The following is a 24,823-nucleotide window of genomic DNA, read 5'->3' as shown; positions in this document are numbered from 1 at the left end:
ACAGATTATACATATATATACAGCCTATAACTATATACAGATTATACATATATACAGAATATAACTATATACAGATTATACATATATACAGAATATAACTATACACAGATTATACATATATACAGCCTATAACTATATACAGATTATACATATATACAGAATATAACTATACACAGATTATACATATATACAGCCTATAACTATATACAGATTATACATATATACAGAATATAACTATATACAGATTATACATATATACAGAATATAACTATATACAGATTATACATATATACAGAATATAACTATACACAGATTATACATATATACAGAATATAACTATATACAGATTATACATATATACAGAATATAACTATATACAGATTATACATATATACAGCCTATAACTATACACAGATTATACATATATACAGCCTATAACTATACACAGATTATACATATATACAGCCTATAACTATACACAGATTATACATATATACAGTTTATAACTATATACAGATTATACATATATACAGTCTATAACTATATACAGATTATACATATATACAGAATATAACTATATACAGATTATACATATATACAGAATATAACTATATACAGATTATACATATATACAGCCTATAACTATATACAGATTATACATATATACAGCCTATAACTATACACAGATTATACATATATACAGAATATAACTATATACAGATTATACATATATACATATATACAGCCTATAACTATACACAGATTATACATATATACAGAATATAACTATACACAGATTATACATATATACAGCCTATAACTATATACAGATTATACATATATACAGAATATAACTAGACACAGATTATACATATATACAGCCTATAACTATACACAGATTATACATATATACATCCTATAACTATACACAGATTATACATATATACAGAATATAACTATATACAGATTATACATATATACAGCCTATAACTATATACAGATTATACATATATACAGTCTATAACTATACACAGATTATACATATATACAGAATATAACTATACACAGATTATACATATATACAGCCTATAACTATACACAGATTATACATATATACAGTCTATAACTATACACAGATTATACATATATACAGAATATAACTATACACAGATTATACATATATACAGTCTATAACTATATACAGATTATACATATATACAGCCTATAACTATATACAGATTATACATATATACAGTCTATAACTATATACAGATTATACATATATACAGTCTATAACTATATACAGATTATACATATATACAGCCTATAACTATACACAGATTATACATATATACAGAATATAACTATACACAGATTATACATATATACAGCCTATAACTACATACAGATTATACATATATACAGTCTATAACTATACACAGATTATACATATATACAGTCTATAACTATATACAGATTATACATATATACAGAATATAACTATACACAGATTATACATATATACAGCCTATAACTATACACAGATTATAGATATATACAGATTATACATATATACAGCCTATAACTATATGCAGATTATACATATATATATACAGTCTATAACTATACACAGATTATACATATATATACAGCCTATAACTATATACAGATTATACATATATACAGCCTATAACTATACACAGATTATACATATGTATATACAGTATATAACTATACACAGATTATACATATATATACAGTATATAACTATATACAGATTATACATATATACAGAATACAACTATACACAGATTATACATATATATACAGCCTATAACTATATACAGATTATACATATATACAGCCTATAACTATACACAGATTATACATATATACAGAATATAACTATATACAGATTATACATATATACAGCCTATAACTATATACAGATTATACATATATACAGCCTATAACTATATACAGATTATACATATATACAGAATATAACTATATACAGATTATACATATATACAGTCTATAACTATATACAGATTATACATATATACAGCCTATAACTATACACAATTATACATATATACAGCCTATAACTATACAGATTATACATATATACAGAATATAACTATATACAGATTATACATATATACAGTCTATAACTATATACAGATTATACATGAATGCAAATGTTATTACAATTCGGCTCCATTCAATTCAATTCTACTGAGCTGCCATACCATCCACAACCTACGGACAGGTGTGATGCTGTTTTTTTTTTTTTTTTTTTAAAGAAATCAGCTCTGTTTTGTTTTTTTACATACCGTTAACCCCGTAATTCCCCCCCCCCCATTTTTTAAGCCTGTCTGAGGACTAATACTGGCTTGTGTGTGTGTGTGTTGCTAGGTATTGTTTTTGGTGTCATTCTTCGCTCTCTTTTTGCAGAATTCTTATTCGATAACGCTTTACAAAGGGATAAAAAATAAGGAATAAATGAGGAGGTGTCGGAGGCTGCGCGCCGGATCTGTCTTTCCTCTCATCTATTCGCTTTTGTGTTTTTTTTTTTCCCTCTCTCAGTAGCGAATGCATCAGCCTCACTTCCTTCCTAATGAGCTTGCAAGTGGCCCTATGGGAAATGTACCTTTCTGTAGACTGGGATCTCCCCCCTCTCCCTCTCTCCAGTTAAGGAGGCCTCATAGTAGTGATTCGCAGGCAGTGTGCCTCCAGCTGTTGCAAAACTACAACTTCCAGCATGCCCGGACAGCCGAAGGCTGTCCGGGCATGCTGGGAGTTGTAGTTTTGCAACAGCTGGAGGCACCCTGGTTGGGAAACACTGCCTCAAAGGTGTGAATATACACCTATGAAGCAGGTAATTTACAATACACGTCAATGACGGTTTTGTGTTTTACGGGAGTTTTTTTGTACCTCCTATTTATAAAAACGTGGAATAAAAAATAAATAAAAAGACCACTAGGGGTCCCCATAGCATCCAGAATATAATCCTGTCCGGTTGCAGCATCCTCTTTGTCCCAGCTGAAGCACAGGCAGAGACAAAGCCCAGAAAGGAAGGGGTTACAGAGCGGCCTGCAGTGATTGGATGAAAAGACCCAGCACAACACAGCAGACTCAGGGAGGAAGTGAATGCATGGTGAGTGAGGGCGGGCTCAGTGCTTGCCTGGGTCACGCCCCTTCCTGAGCAGTGGATGTCAGAATGAGTGAGCGGCAGAACAGAAGGATTTGTGAGCCACATACAGAAGCTAGACACATGAAAGAGACATGTAAAGCATCTGCATGACTTAGTGAGGAAGATATAGAAGCGTTATTCTTTTCTGTGATATGACAGGTACGCTTTATATATCAGATCAGTCAGGTGACTAGATGGTATATATCAGATCAGTCAGGTGATTAGATCAGTCAGGTGACTAGATGGTATATATCAGATCAGTCAGGTGACTAGATGGTATATATCAGATCAGTCAGGTGACTAGATGGTATATATAAGATCAGTCAGGTGACTAGATGGTATATATAAGATCAGTCAGGTGACTAGATGGTATATATTAGATCAGTCAGGTGACTAGATGGTATATATTAGATCAGTCAGGTGATTAGATCAGTCAGGTGACTAGATGGTATATATTAGATCAGTCAGGTGACTAGATGGTATATATAAGATCAGTCAGGTGACTAGATGGTATATATAAGATCAGTCAGGTGACTAGATCGTATATATTAGATCAGTCAGGTGATTAGATCAGTCAGGTGACTAGATGGTATATATTAGATCAGTCAGGTGACTAGATGGTATATATCAGATCAGTCAGGTGACTAGATGGTATATATTAGGTCAGTCAGGTGACTAGATGGTATATATTAGATCAGTCAGGTGACTAGATGGTATATATTAGATCAGTCAGGTGACTAGATGGTATATATTAGATCAGTCAGGTGACTAGATGGTATATATTAGATCAGTCAGGTGACTAGATGGTATATATTAGATCAGTCAGGTGACTAGATGGTATATATTAGATCAGTCAGGTGACTAGATGGTATATATTAGGTCAGTCAAGTGACTAGATGGTATATATTAGGTCAGTCAGGTGACTAGATGGTATATATTAGATCAGTCTGGTGACTAGATGGTATATATTAGATCAGTCAGGTGACTAGATGGTATATATTAGATCAGTCAGGTGACTAGATGGTATATATTAGATCAGTCAGGTGACTAGATGGTATATATTAGATCAGTCAGGTGACTAGATGGTATATATTAGGTCAGTCAGGTGACTAGATGGTATATATTAGGTCAGTCAGGTGACTAGATGGTATATATTAGATCAGTCAGGTGACTAGATGGTATATATTAGATCAGTCAGGTGACTAGATGGTATATATTAGGTCAGTCAGGAGACTAGATGGTATATATTAGATCAGTCAGGTGACTAGATGGTATATATTAGATCAGTCAGGTGACTAGATGGTATATATTAGATCAGTCAGGTGACTAGATGGTATATATAAGATCAGTCAGGTGACTAGATGGTATATATTAGGTCAGTCAGGTGACTAGATGGTATATATTAGGTCAGTCAGGTGACTAGATGGTATATATTAGGTCAGTCAGGTGACTAGATGGTATATATTAGATCAGTCAGGTGACTAGATGGTATATATTAGATCAGTCAGGTGACTAGATGGTATATATTAGGTCAGTCAGGTGACTAGATGGTATATATTAGGTCAGTCAGGTGACTAGATGGTATATATCAGATCAGTCAGGTGACTAGATGGTATATATAAGATCAGTCAGGTGACTAGATGGTATATATTAGATCAGTCAGGTGACTAGATGGTATATATTAGATCAGTCAGGTGACTAGATGGTATATAAAGGCCAGACTAATGACGTATAAGACACAGTGTGTATACACGGTCATACCGGTGACTAGTTCATATTGGAGGGACCTCAGACATGTGACTAGTAATAGGTAAGGCCTATATATAGATTGTAAGCTCTGCAGGACACTGGCACACAGGCTTTATATATGTGAATGTGTTAGTAGAGAAGCCATTAGCACCCGCTCACCTCCACTACATCTCCCTCTTCTAATGAGGTACAGCAGAGCTTAATGCCGCGTGTGACCGGGTGGCGGTAATTGTACCGGTGTGGGGGCAGGGCTGTGTGCACAGGGATCTTCACCATTAGAGTGCCCACATTGGTGCCTGCCAGGTCCACAGTGACTCTCACACCTACATTACATACACATTAGTGGCAGATAGGGCGCCACCTGGACAGTATTTTGGTCACCCTGACGGTATTTTATATAAAAAATACCGGCAATGCAATGGCGGTATTTATCCAACCAATCCTTCAACTCCCAGAATGTTGCACCATATACTATACCAGTGTTTCCAAACCAGAGTGCCTCCAGCTGTTGCAAAACTACAACTCCCAGCATGCCCGGACAGCCAACGGCTGTCCGGGCATGCTGGGAGTTGTAGTTTTGCAACAGCTGGAGGCACTCCTGGTTGGAAAACACTGACCTATACTATATACTACTATACAGTCCAAAATGCTGGGAGTTGTAGTTTTGCAACAGCTGGAGGCACTCCTGGTTGGAAAACACTGACCTATACTATATACTGCTATATAGTCCAACATGCTGGGAGTGGTAGTTTTGCAACAGCTGGAGGCACTCCTGGTTGGAAAACACTGACCTATACTATATACTACTATACAGTCCAAAATGCTGGGAGTTGTAGTTTTGCAACAGCTGGAGGCACTCCTGGTTGGAAAACACTGACCTATACTATATACTGCTATATAGTCCAACATGCTGGGAGTGGTAGTTTTGCAACAGCTGGAGGCACTCCTGGTTGGAAAACACTGACCTATACTATATACTGCTATATAGTCCAACATGCTGGGAGTGGTAGTTTTGCAACAGCTGGAGGCACTCCTGGTTGGAAAACACTGACCTATACTATATACTACTATATAGTCCAACATGCTGGGAGTTGTAGTTTTGCAACAGCTGGAGGCACTCCTGGTTGGAAAACACTGACCTATACTATATACTACTATATAGTCCAACATGCTGGGAGTTGTAGTTTTGCAACAGCTGGAGGCACTCCTGGTTGGAAAACACTGACCTATACTATATACTACTATACAGTCCAACATGCTGGGAGTTGTAGTTTTGCAACAGCTGGAGGCACTCCTGGTTGGAAAACACTGACCTATACTATATACTGCTATATAGTCCAACATGCTGGGAGTGGTAGTTTTGCAACAGCTGGAGGCACCCCTGGTTGGGAAATACTGACCTATACTATATACTACTATATAGTCCAACATGCTGGGAGTTGTAGTTTTGCAACAGCTGGAGGCACCCCTGGTTAGGAAACACTGACCTATACTATATACTACTATATAGTCCAACATGCTGGGAGTTGTAGTTTTGCAACAGCTGGAGGCACCCCTGGTTGGGAAACACTGACCTATACTATATACTACTATATAGTCCAACATGCTGGGAGTTATAGTTTTGCAACAGCTGGAGGCACCCCTGGTTGGGAAACACTGATCTATACTATATACTACTATATAGTCCAACATGCTGGGAGTTGTAGTTTTGCAACAGCTGGAGGCACCCCTGGTTGGGAAACACTGACCTATACTATATACTACTATATAGTCCAACATGCTGGGAGTTGTAGTTTTGCAACAGCTGGAGGCACCCCTGGTTGGGAAACACTTACCTATACTATATACTACTATATAGTCCAACATGCTGGGAGTTGTAGTTTTGCAACAGCTGGAGGCACCCCTGGTTGGGAAACACTGACCTATACTATATACTACTATATAGTCCAACATGCTGGGAGTTGTAGTTTTGCAACAGCTGGAGGCACCCCTGGTTGGGAAATACTGACCTATACTATATACTACTATATAGTCCAACATGCTGGGAGTTGTAGTTTTCGTTTGGGGCAGCTGCTGAGCCACAGGCTGTATCAGTCCATGCTGGGAGTTGTAGTCAGTAACAAACAGCAACTCCCGAATTTGCTTAAAAGAGAAAGTGATCAAAAGGTCCCATCAAAACATGAAATGTTACTGTTAAAAACTACAGATCGGGGCACAAAAACTGACCCTCACACAGGCCCCGTATAAGGAGAAATAAAGAGGTTATAGGGGTCAGAATAGGACAAAATTTGAGTATCCTGTGACGTCACGCATATATAATTAATTATGCAAATTAGTGTGGCCGGTATTTTTGTGCAAGAAAGGTGGGGACCCTATCACTGGCAGAATTGAGGACAAATGGGATACCCCCCTCCCCCTCACACTCATGATGAAAGAATGCAGAGGACGAAACACCTTTACTCCACAGTGCAGGGCTTGACAAGTCCCAGGCGCCAGGTCGCCCGTTTTTTTTTTTTTCCAGCCTTCTCCTATAAGTATTGTTCACCTTTTCAAACATATAAACTGTTTTACTTACCTCCATCTTTGTTACTGTGCTGATCCCCCGTTCTGCCGACATGTGGCGCTCCGGTGTCACGTGATCAGTCAGGTGACCTCTGCATCCATACAGCGGCCCAGACAGTGACGCTTCGTACGTAACATCATCGCCAAGGCTTCTGAATGGCTGCAGCAGTCAGGTGACACCGGAGCACCAATCAAAGACATTCAATACTGAACACAGGAAGCAGGACGGAGGATCGGCACAGGAAAAGAGGCAGAGGTAAGTAAAACTGTTTTTTTTTTTCAAAGAGGACACTTATGACTGACACACAGGGGAGATATGAGGGGACATTAAAAGCTGACACATAGGGGGAGAAGAGGGGACAGCAATAACTGACACACCGGAGAGATTAGGGGACTATAATAACTGTGAAACTCAGGAGGAAATGAGGGGACAGTAATGGCTGTGACACATAGGGGGGAGATCTGAGGACCTTAATACCTGACACACGGGGAGATTAGGGGACAGTAATAACTGACACACTGGGAGATTAGGGGACAGTTATAACTGACACACAGGGGGGAGATGAGGGGACAGTAATAACTGACACACTGGGAGATGAGGGGACAGTAATAACTGACACAAAGGGGGGAGATGAGGGGACAGTAATAACTGACACACGGGGGAGATGAGGGGACAGCAATAACTGACACCCAAGGGAGATGAGGGGACAGTAATGACTGTGACACATAGGGGGGGGGGAGATGAGAGGACCTTAATACCTGACACACAGGGAGATGAGGGGACAGCAATAACTGACACCAAGGGAAAAGAGGTGACTGTAATAACTGTGAGATGAGGGGACAGCAATAACTGACACACAGGGGAGATGAGGGGACAGTAATAACTGACACACTGGGAGAAGAGGGGACAGCAATAACTGACACACGGGGGAGATGAGAGAACAGTGACACATAGGGGGGAGACGAGGGGACAACAATAACTGACACACCGGGGAGATGAGGGGACTGTAATAACTGTGACACATAGGGGGAGATGAGAGGACCTTAATACCTGACACATGGCTAGATGAGGGGACAGTAATACCTGACACACGGGGAAATGAGGGGACAGTAATAACTGACACACAGGGGAGATGAGGGGACAGTAATGACTGTGACACATAGGGGGGGATGAGAGGACCTTAATACTTGACACACGGGGAGATGAGGGGACAGTAATAACTGACACACTGGGAGATGAGGGGACAGCAATAACTGAGACACGGGGGAGATGAGGGGACTGTAATAACTGTGACACTCAGAAGGAGATGAGGGGACAGTATTGACGGTGACTCACATGGGGGAGATGAGGGGACAGTAATGCCTGACACACACAGGGGTCAGGATGAGGGGACAGTAATTCCTGAGACACACAGGGGTCAGGATGAGGGGACAGTAATGCCTGAGACACACAGGGAGACGAGATGAGGGGACACCAATGACTGATCATATGATGTCACATAACACCCCGCTGCGTGACGTTATACTATACGACGTGCGGCATCCTAACTTTGTGGCTCCTAACCTTTTTTGCCGGCTCCTAGATTCCTAAAAAAAATGGTGTAGTAGTGTGCATGGACCCCTAGGCCTACACTCGGGTGAGGTTTGGCCCCGTTATCGATCAATGTTTTTTTTTTTTTTTTTACTGTATGTGAACGGGGTATAAAATGCAGAAAGTCCGTGGATTTGGTGATGATATAGGTGCAGGATCTGCGCCTAAATCCTCATCAAATCCGGGATGTGTGAACATGGTCTTAATAGGAGAGCTTATAACAAGCCAACTGGACTCTCGCGACCTCTTCTTATAGCGAGAGAGTGGATGACAGTTCAGTGGTCTGTGAAATGCGCGGCGAGGAGCAGGTTGAGTCGCCCTCCCTCCATCCCTCTCCTGTCACTCACAGATGAGGATGCTGTCCACGGGGGGAAAGACCGCCCCACCGCTCATTCCGCAGCTCGTAGGGTCCGCTCTGCAGGTAGTTGAGCTTGTCATCAGATGGCTGCTGATAATTAGCCGGAGAACACGAGTAGTCGCTCATTGGGGGCTCCTTTTAAGCGCCGCTTGAAGGGAACGACAATGGGAATAAAGATGAGGTTGTCAAGCTAACTCCGGCGCTAGATGAGGTGGGCTATTGCTGCTCACGTCCGGGGTCCCAGGATAGGGGGGGGGGGGGGCTTGTAGGGTCTTCAATGAACCATAGGCAGTAATGACGATAATAGAATCTGTGCCGACGGTCGCCGCAAGCTTTATGTATGGTTGTTCGTCCCCATCGAGTGCGCCGTTCCGGCCCCTTTCTTCACGCTCCTATTGATTAGGCTGAAATCATTTCCTAGGAGAAGAAAAGATGTGGATCTTTTTTTTTTTTTTTTTTTTTTTTTTTTTTTTATATTCTTTTTTTTTTTTTCATACAGTGAGCTCTTAAACCTGTTATCCCTTTCGGTGGCGATCTTATTATTCAATCATCAGGCTGGTGTTTCCCAACCAGGGTGCCTCCGGCTGTTGCAAAACTACAACTCCCAGCATTCCCCGACAGCCGAAGGCTGTCCGGGCATGCTGGGAGTTGTAGTTTTGCAACAGCTGGAGGCACCCTGGTTGGGAAACACTGCCTCAGGCATTGGCCAATAATGCATCTAGTATATCAAATATCATCCCCTGTGGTGAAAATTTATTGATTAGGCTGAAATCATTTCCCAGGAGAAGAAAAGAAGTGTTTTTTTTTTTTTTAAATAGTTTTTTATTATTTTTATTTTATTTATTTATTTTATTTTTATTTATTTTTTTCTTACAGTGAGCTCTTAAACCTGTTATCCCTTTCGGTTGTGATCTTATTATTCACCCATCAGGCCGAAGTTTCCCAACCTGGGTGCCTCCAGCTGTAACAAAACTACAACTCCCAGCATGCTGGGAGTTGTAGTTTTGCAACAGCTGGAGGCACCCTGGCTGGGAAACACTGCCTCAGGCATTGGCCGATAATGCATCTAATATATCAAATATCATCCCCTGTGGTAAAAATGTATTGATTAGGCTGAAATCATTTCCCAGGAGAAGAAAAGAAGTGGATTTTTTTTTTTAAATAGTTTTTTATTATTTTTATTTTATTTTTTTATTTTATTTTGGGTGAATAATAAGATCACCACCGAAAGGGATAACGGTGTTTCCCAACCAGGGTGCCTCCAGCTGTTACAAAACTACAACTGCTGGGAATTGTAGTTTTGCAACAGCTGGAGGCACACTGGTTGGGAAACACTGCCTCAGGCATTGGTTGATAATGCATCTAGTATATCACATATCATCCCCTGTGGTAAAAATTTATTGATTAGGCTGAAATCATTTCCCAGGAGAAGAAAAGAAGTGGATTTTTTTTTTAAATTTTTAAAATAATTTTTATTTTATTTTATTTTTTTCTTACAGTGAGCTTTTAAAGCGGTACTCCACTGGAAAACTTTTTTTATTTTTTTATTTTTTTTAAATAAACTGGTCCCAGAAAGTTAAACAGATTTGTAAATTACTTCTATTAAAAAAATCTTAATCCTTCCAGTACTTATCAGCTGCTATTATTATCCACAGGAATTTCTTTACTTTTTGAATTTCCTTTCTGTCTGACCACAGTGCTCTCTGCTGACACCTCTGTCTATTTTAGGAACTGTCCAAAGTAGGAGCAAATCCCCATAGAAAACCTATCTTGCTCTGGACAGTTCCTAAAACGAACAGCGGTGTCAGCAGAGAGTAAAGAACTTCCTGTGGATCATAACAGCAGCTGATAAATACAGGAAGGATTAAGATTTTTTAATAGGAGTAATTTACAAATCTGTTTAACTTTCTGGCGCCAGTTGATTAAAAAAAAAATTGTGTTCCAGTGGAGTACCCCTTTAAACCTGTTATCTCTTTCGGAGGTGATCTTATTATTGACCCTTCAGGCCGGTGTTTCCCAACCAGGGTGCCTCCAGCTGTTACAAAACTACAACTACCGGCTGTCCAGGCATTCTGGGAGTTGTAGTTTTGCAACAGCTGGAGGCACCCTGGTTGGGAAACACTGCCTCAGGCATTGGCCGATAATGCATCTAGTATCAAATATCATCCCCTGTGGTAAAAATGTATTGATTAGGCTGAAATCATTTCCCAGGAGAAGAAAAGTGGATTTTTTTACATTGTTTTTTTATTATTTATATATCTATCTATCTATATATATGTATATATATATATATATATATATATATATATATATATATATATATAAATTTTCATACAGAGAGCTCTTAAACCTGTTATCGCTTTCGGTTGTGATCTTATTATTCACCCATCAGGCCGGTGTTTCCCAACCAGGGTGCCTCCAGCTGTTACAAAACTACAACTCCCAGCATGCCCAGAGGCACACTGTTTGGGAATCACTCAGGCATTGGCCAATAATTCAATATATCTAACAAATATCATCCCCAGTGGTAAAAATTTATTTAAAAAAATGGATTAAATTTTTTAATTTTTTGTGAACTGAGAAAATTATTATTATTATTATTATTATTTTTTTTTTTAAAGTAAACGTTTCCATAGTGGATATACCCAGTGCAAATAAATAAATAAAACACACGTGGCGCAAAAAAAGTAAATTCTCGAAAATGTTGATATTATCCGCGAAGAATGGCGATGCTCTGCTGCGGCTCAGGGCCTGCAGAACATTACAGCGGTCAATTACCATTACGGTTTTTGAAGCTGAACAGAACAATGACTGACAGGAGCGTTTTGCCAAGGACTGTGGTGCAGACGCTGGCGTCTGCAGCTGAGTGAGTGCGGCTCTGTGACGGCTCTGCCCACCCTCCCTCCTTCTCCGTGTGAAGAGCCGCTTGGAGCCGTGCAGGAGTTTTTCATACTTAAGAGGCTGTTGGGAGTTGTAGTTCCATAGCCCTTTTTGCTATCCGTCAGATTGCTGCCTTTATTTCCAAACCCGCTTCGGAAAAAATCTAGAATCTGATTCCAGAATCTACAAGAAACATCGACAGCTGGGAATGGTTGCCATGGGCAACGTGGAAAGGCGAATTCTAGTTGCTATGAGCAACACTGACAGCTGGAATCTGGTTTCGATGAGCTATAGTGACAGATGGAATCTGGTTTCTGGGAGCTATGGTGACAGCTGGGAAATAATGGTTGCTATGAGCAAAACTGACAGCAGGAATCTGGTTACTATGAACAATGTTGACTACTAGAATTTTATTAGTTGCCATGAGCGTCCTAGGCAGTTGGAATCTGGTTGCTATGAGCGACAGCCGCAGTTGGAGTCTGGTTGCTATGAGCGACAGCCGCAGTTGGAATCTGGTTGCTATGAGCAACAGCGGCAGTTGGAGTCTGGTTGCTGTGAGTAATGCTGGAATCTAATCTGGTTGCTATACAGGGCAACACTGACAGTTGAAATCTGATTGGTTGCTATGAGCAACACTGACAGTTGAAATCTGATTGGTTGCTATGAGCAACATTGACAATTCAAATCTGATTGGTTGCTATGAGCAACACTGACAATTCAAATCTGATTGGTTGCTATGAGCAACACTGACAGTTGAAATCTGATTGGTTGCTATGAGCAACACTGACAGTTCAAATCTGGTTGCTATGTGCAACACTGACAGTTGAAATCTGATTTGTTGCTATGAGCAACACTGACAGTTGAAATCTGATTGGTTGCTATGAGCAACACTGACAGTTGAAATCTGATTGGTTGCTATGAGCAACACTGACAATTCAAATCTGATTGGTTGCTATGAGCAACACTGACAATTCAAATCTGATTGGTTGCTATGAGCAACACTGACAGTTGAAATCTGGTTGCTATGAGCAACACTGACAGTTGAAATCTGATTGGTTGCTATGAGCAACACTGACAGTTCAAATCTGATTGTCTGCTATGAGCAACACTGACAGTTGAAATCTGATTGGTTGCTATGAGCAACACTGACAATTCAAATCTGATTGGTTGCTATGAGCAACACTGACAATTCAAATCTGATTGGTTGCTATGAGCAACACTGACAGTTGAAATCTGATTGGTTGCTATGAGCAACACTGACAGTTCAAATCTGGTTGCTATGTGCAACACTGACAGTTGAAATCTGATTTGTTGCTATGAGCAACACTGACAGTTGAAATCTGATTGGTTGCTATGAGCAACACTGACAGTTGAAATCTGATTGGTTGCTATGAGCAACACTGACAATTCAAATCTGATTGGTTGCTATGAGCAACACTGACAATTCAAATCTGATTGGTTGCTATGAGCAACACTGACAGTTGAAATCTGGTTGCTATGAGCAACACTGACAGTTGAAATCTGATTGGTTGCTATGAGCAACACTGACAGTTCAAATCTGATTGTCTGCTATGAGCAACACTGACAGTTGAAATCTGATTGGTTGCTATGAGCAACACTGACAATTCAAATCTGATTGGTTGCTATGAGCAACACTGACAATTCAAATCTGATTGGTTGCTATGAGCAACACTGACAGTTGAAATCTGATTGGTTGCTATGAGCAACACTGACAGTTCAAATCTGGTTGCTATGTGCAACACTGACAGTTGAAATCTGATTGGTTGCTATGAGCAACACTGACAGTTGAAATCTGATTGGTTGCTATGAGCAACACTGACAATTCAAATCTGATTGGTTGCTATGTGCAACACTGACAGTTCAAATGTGGGCAACAGTGTCAGCTGAAAATGTAATTGGTTGCCATGTTACCAGCTGACAGGTGGAATCGAAATAAAATCTGGTTAGTAAGGCCGCATACACACCACATTTTTGCAATACAGTTCCCGTATCAGGTGTTTGATGAAAAACTGATTCCTCAAAAACCAGACTAAACTGTATCAAAACGTGTGTACAAATTTCAACCCGTATACAGCTAAAAAACGTATACGGTTTGAAAAATGATGTCCAGTTGCATCAGTTTTTTATGGAAAAAACATATACATTTTTAACTTTTTACTCCATTTTGAATAAAGTTTCACTTGTTTGATTGAAATTCCAAGAAAAAAAACTGTGCAAAGTCAAAAACCGTACGGGGCAAACCGGATGGAACCGTACGCCTCCCAGGTTAAAAAATATATATATATATATGTACGGTTTAATACGGTTTTTCACCCGGACCAAAAAATGTGGCAGTCTACAGTTTTGGGTACAGGTAAAAAAACAGACAAAACCGTATAAGACGCAAAACGGACTAAACCGGATGATGTGTTTGACATACGGTTTACAATGTTAAGTCAATGCATACGTTTTCTATACGGTTTTTTTACTTGAAACTGTATAGCATAAACGTGGTGTGCCTGCAGCCTAACTTTGAGCAGCACAGCAGTAATTTGATTGGTTGCAAATAGAGCAACAATGACAGTTAAAATCTGGTTGCTATAAGCAACAGTGACAGTTGTCAGGGAAATCTGATTAGTCGCTATAAGCAGCACAAACATTTGGAATCTGGTTGCTATGAGCCAGAATCTGGTTGCCGTGAGCGAAGGTGACAGCTGGAATTTAATTGGTTGCTATGTGAAATGCCGACAGGAGGAATTCAAGTAGTTGCTATGAATAGCAGCAACAGCTGGAGTCTGACTGGTTACTGTTTGGTTGCTATCGGCAACACCGAAAGCAGGAATCAGAATGGTCTCTTTGAGCAATATTGACAGCTAAAGATGGCGGTCATAAATGCCGTCAATAGGAAATAACTAGCTTTTGCTATCATAAACATTTTACCCTATTTTTCTCGCCGCACAGGAGGGGCCCACTGGGAAAGCTGCGGCAGATGAATTAAATGGCGCCATACACGTGGCTGCGGCTGCCATTTTCTCCACCTCGATATTGTTGTTATCCAAGGATCTAGTGCCTCCTCTGGGATAAACGAAATTAACCCATTCATTCGCTTGTCAGGAAATGATGTGTATATATTTTTTTTTTGAGGGGGGTGCGTTGGGTTTTGGGGGCGGCGTCTGGTCGCATAAGGGGGGGGGGTGTTGGGGGTTATTCAGGGATTGAAATCAGCAGATATTGTGTGCGAGACATCCGTTTCGAAAACAGCTTAAGCCCTTTGATTTCGTAGCAAAACTATGAGTAAATAACTGGATTATGTTCAGACGTTGAAAATGAGGGATTTATCTTCCTGCAGATGAGGGGGAAAAAAAAAAAAAGATTATAGAAAAAAAAAGCCTGTAGCAGCCGCCGTTCCCTGCGCGGCGAATTACCTCTGAATTATCCACACGCAGCCTGTTAGGCGAATAGACCACGGTCACAAAATAATTTTAGTTCTTGTTTTTTTTTTGTTTTTGTTTTTTTTGATGAATTTATTTAATATTTTTTACATTTTTTTAATTTGTTATTGGCTGTTATTTATACATGTTGGGCGGTGGGGGGCGAACATATGGGACAAGTGGTGGACGGTAAAACCGGTGCGGTGTGTACCTGCTGTTAGGGAGGTAGCAGTCTGATTTTGTTCTGGAAAGAGTTTATAATCTGAGGGGGAGATAGAAAGCGAGAGAGGCATCCGGCGTGACAGCGAGGAGGAGGAGGAGGAGAGGGGACACCGAGGACGGGGACGGAAATACGGAAGGAGAGGACGCGAGGATGAGAGACAGGGAAAGTGACATTGAGATCGAGACAGAGCAACCCAGGTAAAAAAAAGAACTTTAGCATTGGCCATTACTACTGTGTACACTGAAAGTCCTTTAATCCGGTGCCTCCAATTCCGTTAGTCCGGCAATCGATCACTTGATTGGCAGCAGCAGCAGAGTTTAATGGGGTCCCCGCTTTAACATAACCCTACATGTAAGAAGGGTCCATTGACAATAAGTTGATCTAAAAGTTTCTTCCGGCTGGGACCCCCCGTGATGAGCTTATCTGTAGGAAAACCAAGCTGTAGGTCAGTGGTCTTCAACCTGCGGACCTCCAGATGTTGCAAAACTACAACTCCCAGCATGCCCGGACAGCCGTTGGCTGTCCGGGCATGCTGGGAGTTGTAGTTTTGCAACATCTGGAGGTCTGCAGGTTGGAAATCACTGCTGTAGGTGTTCAGTTTCCCTGCACTGCCCCCACAGGAAAAATGGAGTATTGCATAATTCCCATTCAATTTGATAGGTAATGCAGGATAGTACTGTACAGGCCCTCCGGAGAGGGAGACCCTCATTCTAAACAGTTCCTACTCTGACCCAGAGATGAGGATCCTGAACAGAGGACGCCCTTCTACAATATGATTATATGTAGTATATACAAAAATGGGATTTCCAAACTATACAGCGTTTTCCCTATGCTTCTCAGTTAGACATTTTGCTTTGACTGTCTGATAATCCAGAATAGCCCGGTTGCTGGATTAAAAGGAATGTTGTATACTTATACTGCAGTGTTTCCCTACCAGGGTGCCTCCAGCTGTTGCAAAACTACAACTCCCAGCATGCCTGGACAGGCAAAAACTGTCTAGGCATTCTGGGAGTTGTAGTATTGCAACAGCTAGAGGCATATTGGTTGGGAAACACTGATATACTGATATGCCTCTCTTAGAGTCTTAACATACAGCTTTAAAAAAAAAATCTTTAGCATATTTTTTATTTTTTAACATGTATTTCTGGCTATTTTTGACCATATTTGCAGGTTTTTTTTTTAGCCATAGCAAAAAGCTATAGCCCAAAATTAGCCTGTATAAATTGAATGAATGCCCGTAGGCACTAAGGGACCTTTTCAAATTTTGTGTAATAGAATCTTAATGGGCACTGTGAGATTCAAAAACTTTTTGGAAAAGTGTTGGAAAAGCCTTAAAGGGGTTATCCAGGAAAAAACTTTTTTTAATGTATCAACTGGCTCCAGAAAGTTAAACAGCTTTGTAAATTACTTCTATTAAAAAATCTTAATCCTTTCAGTACTTATGAGCTGCTGAAGTTGAGATGTTCTTTTCTGTCTAAGTGCTCTCTGATGACACCTGTCTCGGGAGTAGAAGCAAATCCCCATAGCAAACCTCTTCTTCTCTGTGCAGTTCCCGAGACAAGCAGAGATGTCAGCAGAGAGCACTGTTGCCAGACAGAAAACAACAACTCAACTTCAGCAGCTGATAATTATTGAAAGGATTAAGATTTTTTAATAGAAGTCATTTACAAACCTGTTTAACTTTCTGGAGCCAGTTGATATATAAAGTTTTTTCCTGGAGTACCCAATATACTTCATAAACAAATCTCCTTTTGATAAAAATCATGACATATAAAAAAAGACCACTAGGGGTCCCCATACCATCCAGATACTGCAGCATCATCTTTGTCCCAGCTGAAGCACAGGCAGAGACAAAGTCCAGAAAGTGAGGGCGGGACTAGCATTCTTCTGTGCTCACTGCTGTCCTATCAGACTGCAGCATGAAAACTGGAGGGGGTTACAGAGCAGCCTGCAGTGATTGGATGAAGAGACCCAGCACAGCAGACTCAGGGAGGAAGTGAATGCATGGTGAGTGAGGGTGGGCTCAGTGCTTGCCTGGGACACGCCCCTTCCTGAGCAGTGGGTGTCAGAATGAGTGAGCAGCAGAACAGAGGGAATTTGTGAGCCAAATACAAAAGCTAGATACAAATTAGACATATAAAGCATCTGCATGGCCTAGAGCAGTGTTTTCCAAGCAGGGTGCCTCCAGCTGTTGCAAAACTACTACTCCCAGCATGCCCGGACAGCCGAAGGCTGTCCGGGCATGCTGGGAGTTGTAGTTTTGCAGCAGCCAGAGGAACCCCTGTTGGGAAACACTGATCTAGAGCCTTGCAAATATGCTGGAACTTGTAAGGGCCTTGTTGCCGGTAGCAACTATTCGGTGATCGCTTTTTGTGTTTCCGGTGCTGTGATTGGTTGCTATGGACACTGATTGACACGTTTTGACGAAGAGACATAAGACTTCATGTCCGTGGAGGAGCAGATACAGAGTCGCCATGTGACGGCAGGGTTAAAATATGCAGGTAGCACTTCTCTGCTATAAGTACACCGGCTGCAACATCATCCCCGCAGCATTCGGCTTCCAGTGAGATTGATATGTCACCAGGGGTTTCCTAATGCCTTGTCTAATCCTCGAGGTGTGAACAGGAGGTAACCTTGTCTGCTGGGGAAACTTGCGTCAGACTGACCAAAATTAGAAAGAGTGACCCTACGGCAGCGACCGTGAAATGCCAGGCGGTGTTCATGGCGGCACAGTTTCCGGACAGGCTGGCAGAGTGTGTGCCCATGAGGAGTGAAAAATGTTTTATGTATTAGAAAAGTGTGGGCTACAGTATGGGAGGCGATATCAGTAAAAACTGCATCAATGTACAAGAATATAACTGCTATAATACTGCTCCTATATACAAAAATACAACTACTATAATACTGCCTCCTATATACAAGAATATAACTACTATAATACTGCTCCTATATATAAGAATATAACTACTATAATACTGCTATATACAAGAATATATCTACTATAATACTGCTCCTATATACAAGAATATAACTACTATAATACTACCCCCTATATACAAGAATATAACTATTATAATACTGCCTCCTATATACAAGAATATAACTACTATAATACTGCCTCCTATATACAAGAATATAACTACTATAATACTGCTCCTATATACAAGAATATAACTACTATAATACTGCTCCTATATACAAGAATATAACTACTATAATACTGCCTCCTATATACAAGAATATAACTACTAGAATACTCTTACTATATACAAGAATATAACTACTATAATACTGCTCCTATATACAAGAATATAACTACTATAATACTGCCTCCAATATACAAGAATATAACTACTATAATACTGCTCCTATATACAAGAATATAACTACTATAATACTGCTCCTATATACAAGAATATAACTACTATAATACTGCTCCTATATACAAGAATATAACTACTATAATACTGCCTCCAATATACAAGAATATAACTACTATAATACTGCTCCTATATACAAGAATATAACTACTATAATACTGCTCCTATATACAAGAATATAACTACTATAATACTGCTCCTATATACAAGAATATAACTACTATAATACTGCTCCTATATACAAGAATATAACTACTATAATACTGCCTCCAATATACAAGAATATAACTACTATAATACTGCCTCCTATATACAAGAATATAACTACTATAATACTGTCTCCTATATACAAGAATATAACTACTATAACACTGCTCCTATATACAAGAATATAACTACTATAATACTGCCTCCTATATACAAGAATATAACTACTATGATACTGCTCCTATATACAAGAATATAACTACTATAATACTGTCCCCTATATACAAGAATATAACTACTATAATACTGCTCCTATATACAAGAATATAACTACTATAATACTGCCTCCTATATACAAGAATATAACTACTACAATACTGCCTCCTATATACAAGAATATAACTACTATAATACTGCTCCTATATACAAGAATATAACTACTATAATACTGCCCCCTATATACAAGAATATAACTACCATAATACTGCTCCTATATACAAGAATATAACTACTATAATACTGCTCCTATATACAAGAATATAACTACTATAATACCACCTCTCTTTAGTCTATTGTAGATATAGTGGGATGTGGATATTCGCTCCGTCACCCCCTGACTGCGCTGATGTTCTCTGACCTCCCTTCTGGATGAGAGGAGGTGGCGGTAGAAGCCTCTCAGACTCTATCTCTGTCTCTCAGGACTAATGACTGATAAGCCGTGTGACATTTTTGCAGTCAGTAGCCCATCACACATACGCTCGTTCTCCTAGTATACGGTTGATCGTTTCCCCTCCCCCATCACTTTATCATTTATGACCATACCAGGTGGACTGACGCTCTATAATCATCTCCGACAAATCGCTGCACATACTCACTGCGCATACAGATGTAGCAGAGCTGAGTTTGTTATTGGGGCTCTATTGTTTGTGCATTGTTATAACCTTGATAAAATAATGCTTTAGGTCAGGGGTCTCAAACTCAAATTATCTGGGGGCCACTCGAGGTAGAGGCTGGGCCACATGTGCCCCTCACATATAATGCCCCCATCATGCACCCCTCACATATAATGCCCCCATCATGCACCCCTCACATATAATGCCCCCATCATGCACCCCTCACATATAATGTCCCCATCATGCCCCCCTCACATATAATGCCCCCATCATGCCCCCCTCACATATAATGCCCCCATCATGCGCCCCTCACATATAATGCCCCCATCATGCACCCCTCACATATAATGCCCCCATCATGCACCCCTCACATATAATGTCCCCATCATGCCCCCCTCACATATAATGCCCCCATCATGCCCCCCTCACATATAATGCCCCCATCATGCCCCCTCACATATAATGCCCCCATCATGCACCCCTCACATATAATGCCCCCATCATGCGCCCCTCACATATAATGCCCCCATCATGTGCCCCCATCATGTGCCCCTCATCATGTGCCCCTCACATATAATGCCCCCATCATGCACCCCTCACATATAATGTCCCCATCATGTGCCCCTCACATATAATGCCCCCATCATGTGCCCCTCACATATAATCCCCCATCATGTGCCCCTCACATATAATACCCCCATCATGCATCCGCTCACATATAATGCCCCCATCATGTGCCCCTCACATATAATGCCCCCATCATGCATCCGCTCACATATAATGCCCCCATCATGTGCCCCTCACATATAATGCCCCCATCATGTGCCCCTCACATATAATGCCCCCATCATGCGCCCCTCACATATAATGCCCCCATCATGTGCCCCTCACATATAATGCCCCCATCATGCATCCCCTCACATATAATGCCCCCATCATGCGCCCCTCACATATAATGCCCCCATCATGTGCCCCTCACATATAATGCCCCCATCATGCGCCCCTTACATATAATACCCCCATCATGCATCCCATCACATATAATGCCCCCATCATGCATCCCCTCACATATAATGCCCCATCATGTGCCCCTCACATATAATGCCCCCATCATGTGCCCCTCACATATAATGCCCCCATCATGTGCCCCTCACATATAATGCCCCCATCATGTGCCCCTCACATATAATGCCCACATCATGTGCCCCTCACATATAATGCCCCCATCATGCATCCCCTCACATATAATGCCCCCATCATGTGCCCCTCACATATAATGCCCCCATCATGCATCCCCTCACATATAATGCCCCCATCATGTGCCCCTCACATATAATGCCCCCATCATGCATCCCCTCACATATAATGCCCCCATCATGTGCCCCTCACATATAATGCCCCCATCATGTGCCCCTCACATATAATGCCCCCATCATGTGCCCCTCACATATAATGCCCCCATCATGTGCCTCTCACATATAATGCCCCCATCATGTGCCCCTCACATATAATGCCCCCATCATGTGCCCCTCACATATAATGCCCCCATCATGCGCCCCTCACATATAATGCCCCCATCATGCGCCCCTCACATATAATGCCCCCATCATGTGCCCCTCACATATAATGCCCCCATCATGTGCCTCTCACATATAATGCCCCCATCATGTGCCTCTCACATATAATGCCCCCATCATGTGCCCCTCACTTATAATGCCCCCATCATGTGCCCCTCACATATAATGCCCCCATCATGTGCCTCTCACATATAATGCCCCCATCATGTGCCCCTCACATATAATGCCCCCATCATGTGCCCCTCACATATAATGCCCCCATCATGCATCCCCTCACATATAATGCCCCCATCATGTGCCCCTCACATATAATGCCCCCATCTTGTGCCCCTCACATATAATGCCCCCATCATGTGCCCCTCACATATAATGCCCCCATCATGCATCCCCTCACATATAATGCCCCCATCATGTGCCCCTCACATATAATGCCCCCATCATGTGCCCCTCACATATAATGCCCCCATCATGTGCCCCTCACATATAATGCCCCCATCATGCACCCCTCACATATAATGCCCCCATCATGCCCCCCTCACATATAATGCCCCCATCATGCCCCCCTCACATATAATGCCCCCATCATGCGCCCCTCACATATAATGCCCCCATCATGCGCCCCTCACATATAATGCCCCCATCATGCACCCCTCACATATAATGCCCCCATCATGCACCCCTCACATATAATGTCCCCATCATGCCCCCCTCACATATAATGCCCCCATCATGCCCCCCTCACATATAATGCCCCCATCATGCCCCCCTCACATATAATGCCCCCATCATGCACCCCTCACATATAATGCCCCCATCATGCGCCCCTCACATATAATGCCCCCATCATGTGCCCCCATCATGTGCCCCTCATCATGTGCCCCTCACATATAATGCCCCCATCATGTGCCCCTCACATATAATGCCCCCATCATGCGCCTCCCACTGTGGCCTCCCTGTCTGTGCCTCCTCCCCCAGCCTTAAAAGGATGTGGTGAGTAATTACATAGGCCACACAGAAGGGCCACACTGGGAGTTGTAGTTTATATTGTACATTTACAGTCTGGCAAGCGACACTAAAGGGGTACTCTGCTGCTCAGTGTTGCACAAACTGTTCCGAATGCTGATGCTCGTGACGTCATAGCCCCCCCGCCCCCTCATAATGCCCTGCCAGTGCCCTGACTGTATTGTGCCGGGATTTGCGCAAAATCACGGTGAAAATGCGGCAATTTTACTGTGATTTTGCGCAAGTCCACGCTAAATACAGTATTGTGAGTATGGATATAAATATGTTCAGGAGGCTCTATTTTGGATGGGGGCTCTATTTTGGATGGGGGCCCTGGGCAACTGCCCAGGTTGCCCCGCCCTAACGCCGGCCCTGCCTATGTAAAAACACAAAGAATAACAAGTTTAACTCTGCTACATCAATGCAGTGAGATTCTGCAAACAGAACAACCTCCATGTTGGGAGGAATTTTGGGGGGTCTGCTACAAAGGATTAAACCTCTCATGGGGAATAAGAGCTGGTTTGAAGAGATCAGAGAGGAACCCCCTCCCCTCCCCAAAATCTCTGTGGGTGGGCAACTTCAGCTTCTCAGTAATCTCCCCACGGCTGCCAAGCTGGTCAAATTCAGGCCGAATGTCAAAATGAGGCCTGTTGGGTATAAAGAGGAGGGTCTGTGGGGGGGCCGTGTGGGGTATGGCTGAAAGGAAATCACATTAGAGGCGTGGGACGTATTTTGTGTGTAGCACATACCTACTGTATAACAATCCGTCAGAAATCGTATCGCTATCACAGAATCCCGCAGGCCCACGAAAGGTCACAATTAATTGGGAAAGCAGATTTTTTTTCTCTCTTTTGAATTATAAGAATAGAAGTATTGTGGGGGAGGGGCGCAGCGCTGGAGCACAGATCCCCTAGATTTGCCTTCTTCTGCCAAATTGTTGAAAATTCTCTTAACTTATACATTCAAACAGTGTAATACTTATTTTCTCCTGCGGAGGAGCCATAGTGGAGCTTTGAATACAGGTTCATAGCTTTACTATGGCTCCTCCACAGGGGAAATTAAGCATTACACTGCTCCACTGGTCCTCTGTGAGAAGTATCAGTTTTTTCTGTGTTTCGTTTTGGGCTTTTTTGCTGAATAATCGATAAACTATGGAGAAATCTGTGTTCAACTTCTCTATGGCTCCTCCGCAGGGCATTTAAAGTATTGCATTTTCCAATTAAAATCAAAGTGCTTTCCATATAATGAATAGATATGTCAGGTCTTCCAAAGCAAGAAGAGATGTCTTTGATCAGATCCCTAACAGTCAGCTGTAATCTGTCAGAAATACTGTTCATGTACTCTATGGCTCCTCCACAGGGGAAATTAAGCATTACATGTTCCATTTCAAATCAGTATGCTTTTTATATAATCTTTGCATGTGCTGGGTCCTCCAGAGCAAGAGATGCCTACGTTCATACCCCCAACAATCAGCTATAATGTGTTTAGCTCCTCCGCAGGGCAAATAAAGTATTACACAGTTCCAACTACCGGTTCATACCCAATACCGAAATTTTTTGTGCTGCACGATATGAATTTTAACCCATACCGCAATACCGGTTTGGCCCCTCCCCCTCGGGAATTAATGAATTATCAGCCCAGCGCTGCGCTGTCCCCACATCGGGGAACTAATCATATGTGACCCGTGAGCGCTGTTCTGCCACCCCCTCCCCCCAATTAATTATTAGCCCAGCGCTGCCGCTGTCCCCATCGGGGTACTACTCACATATGTCAC

At 41.5% G+C, this 24,823-nt stretch overlaps 1 protein-coding gene across 2 annotated transcripts in view; it reads left to right on the top strand.

Annotated features, from left to right (window-relative positions):
- The window catches only part of RAI1 (retinoic acid induced 1), a 208,810-nt gene that overhangs the window by 51,423 nt on the left and 132,564 nt on the right, over window positions 1–24,823 (top strand). The window contains exon 1 of one of the 2 annotated variants that reach the window (XM_056534106.1): window positions 7,639–7,763. The exons of the other annotated variant lie outside the window; for it this stretch is intronic. The gene's annotated coding sequence lies outside the window, so the exon portion shown is untranslated. Of the gene's footprint in view, window positions 1–7,638; window positions 7,764–24,823 lie in introns of those variants that run through there. 2 annotated transcript variants of the gene reach the window in all.

Source organism: Hyla sarda, chromosome 8, assembly GCF_029499605.1.
Source record: "Hyla sarda isolate aHylSar1 chromosome 8, aHylSar1.hap1, whole genome shotgun sequence".
Taxonomy (NCBI): Eukaryota; Metazoa; Chordata; class Amphibia; order Anura; family Hylidae; genus Hyla; species Hyla sarda.
Note: the sequence above shows the minus strand (reverse complement) of the source record. Positions and strands in the feature narration are given on the sequence as shown.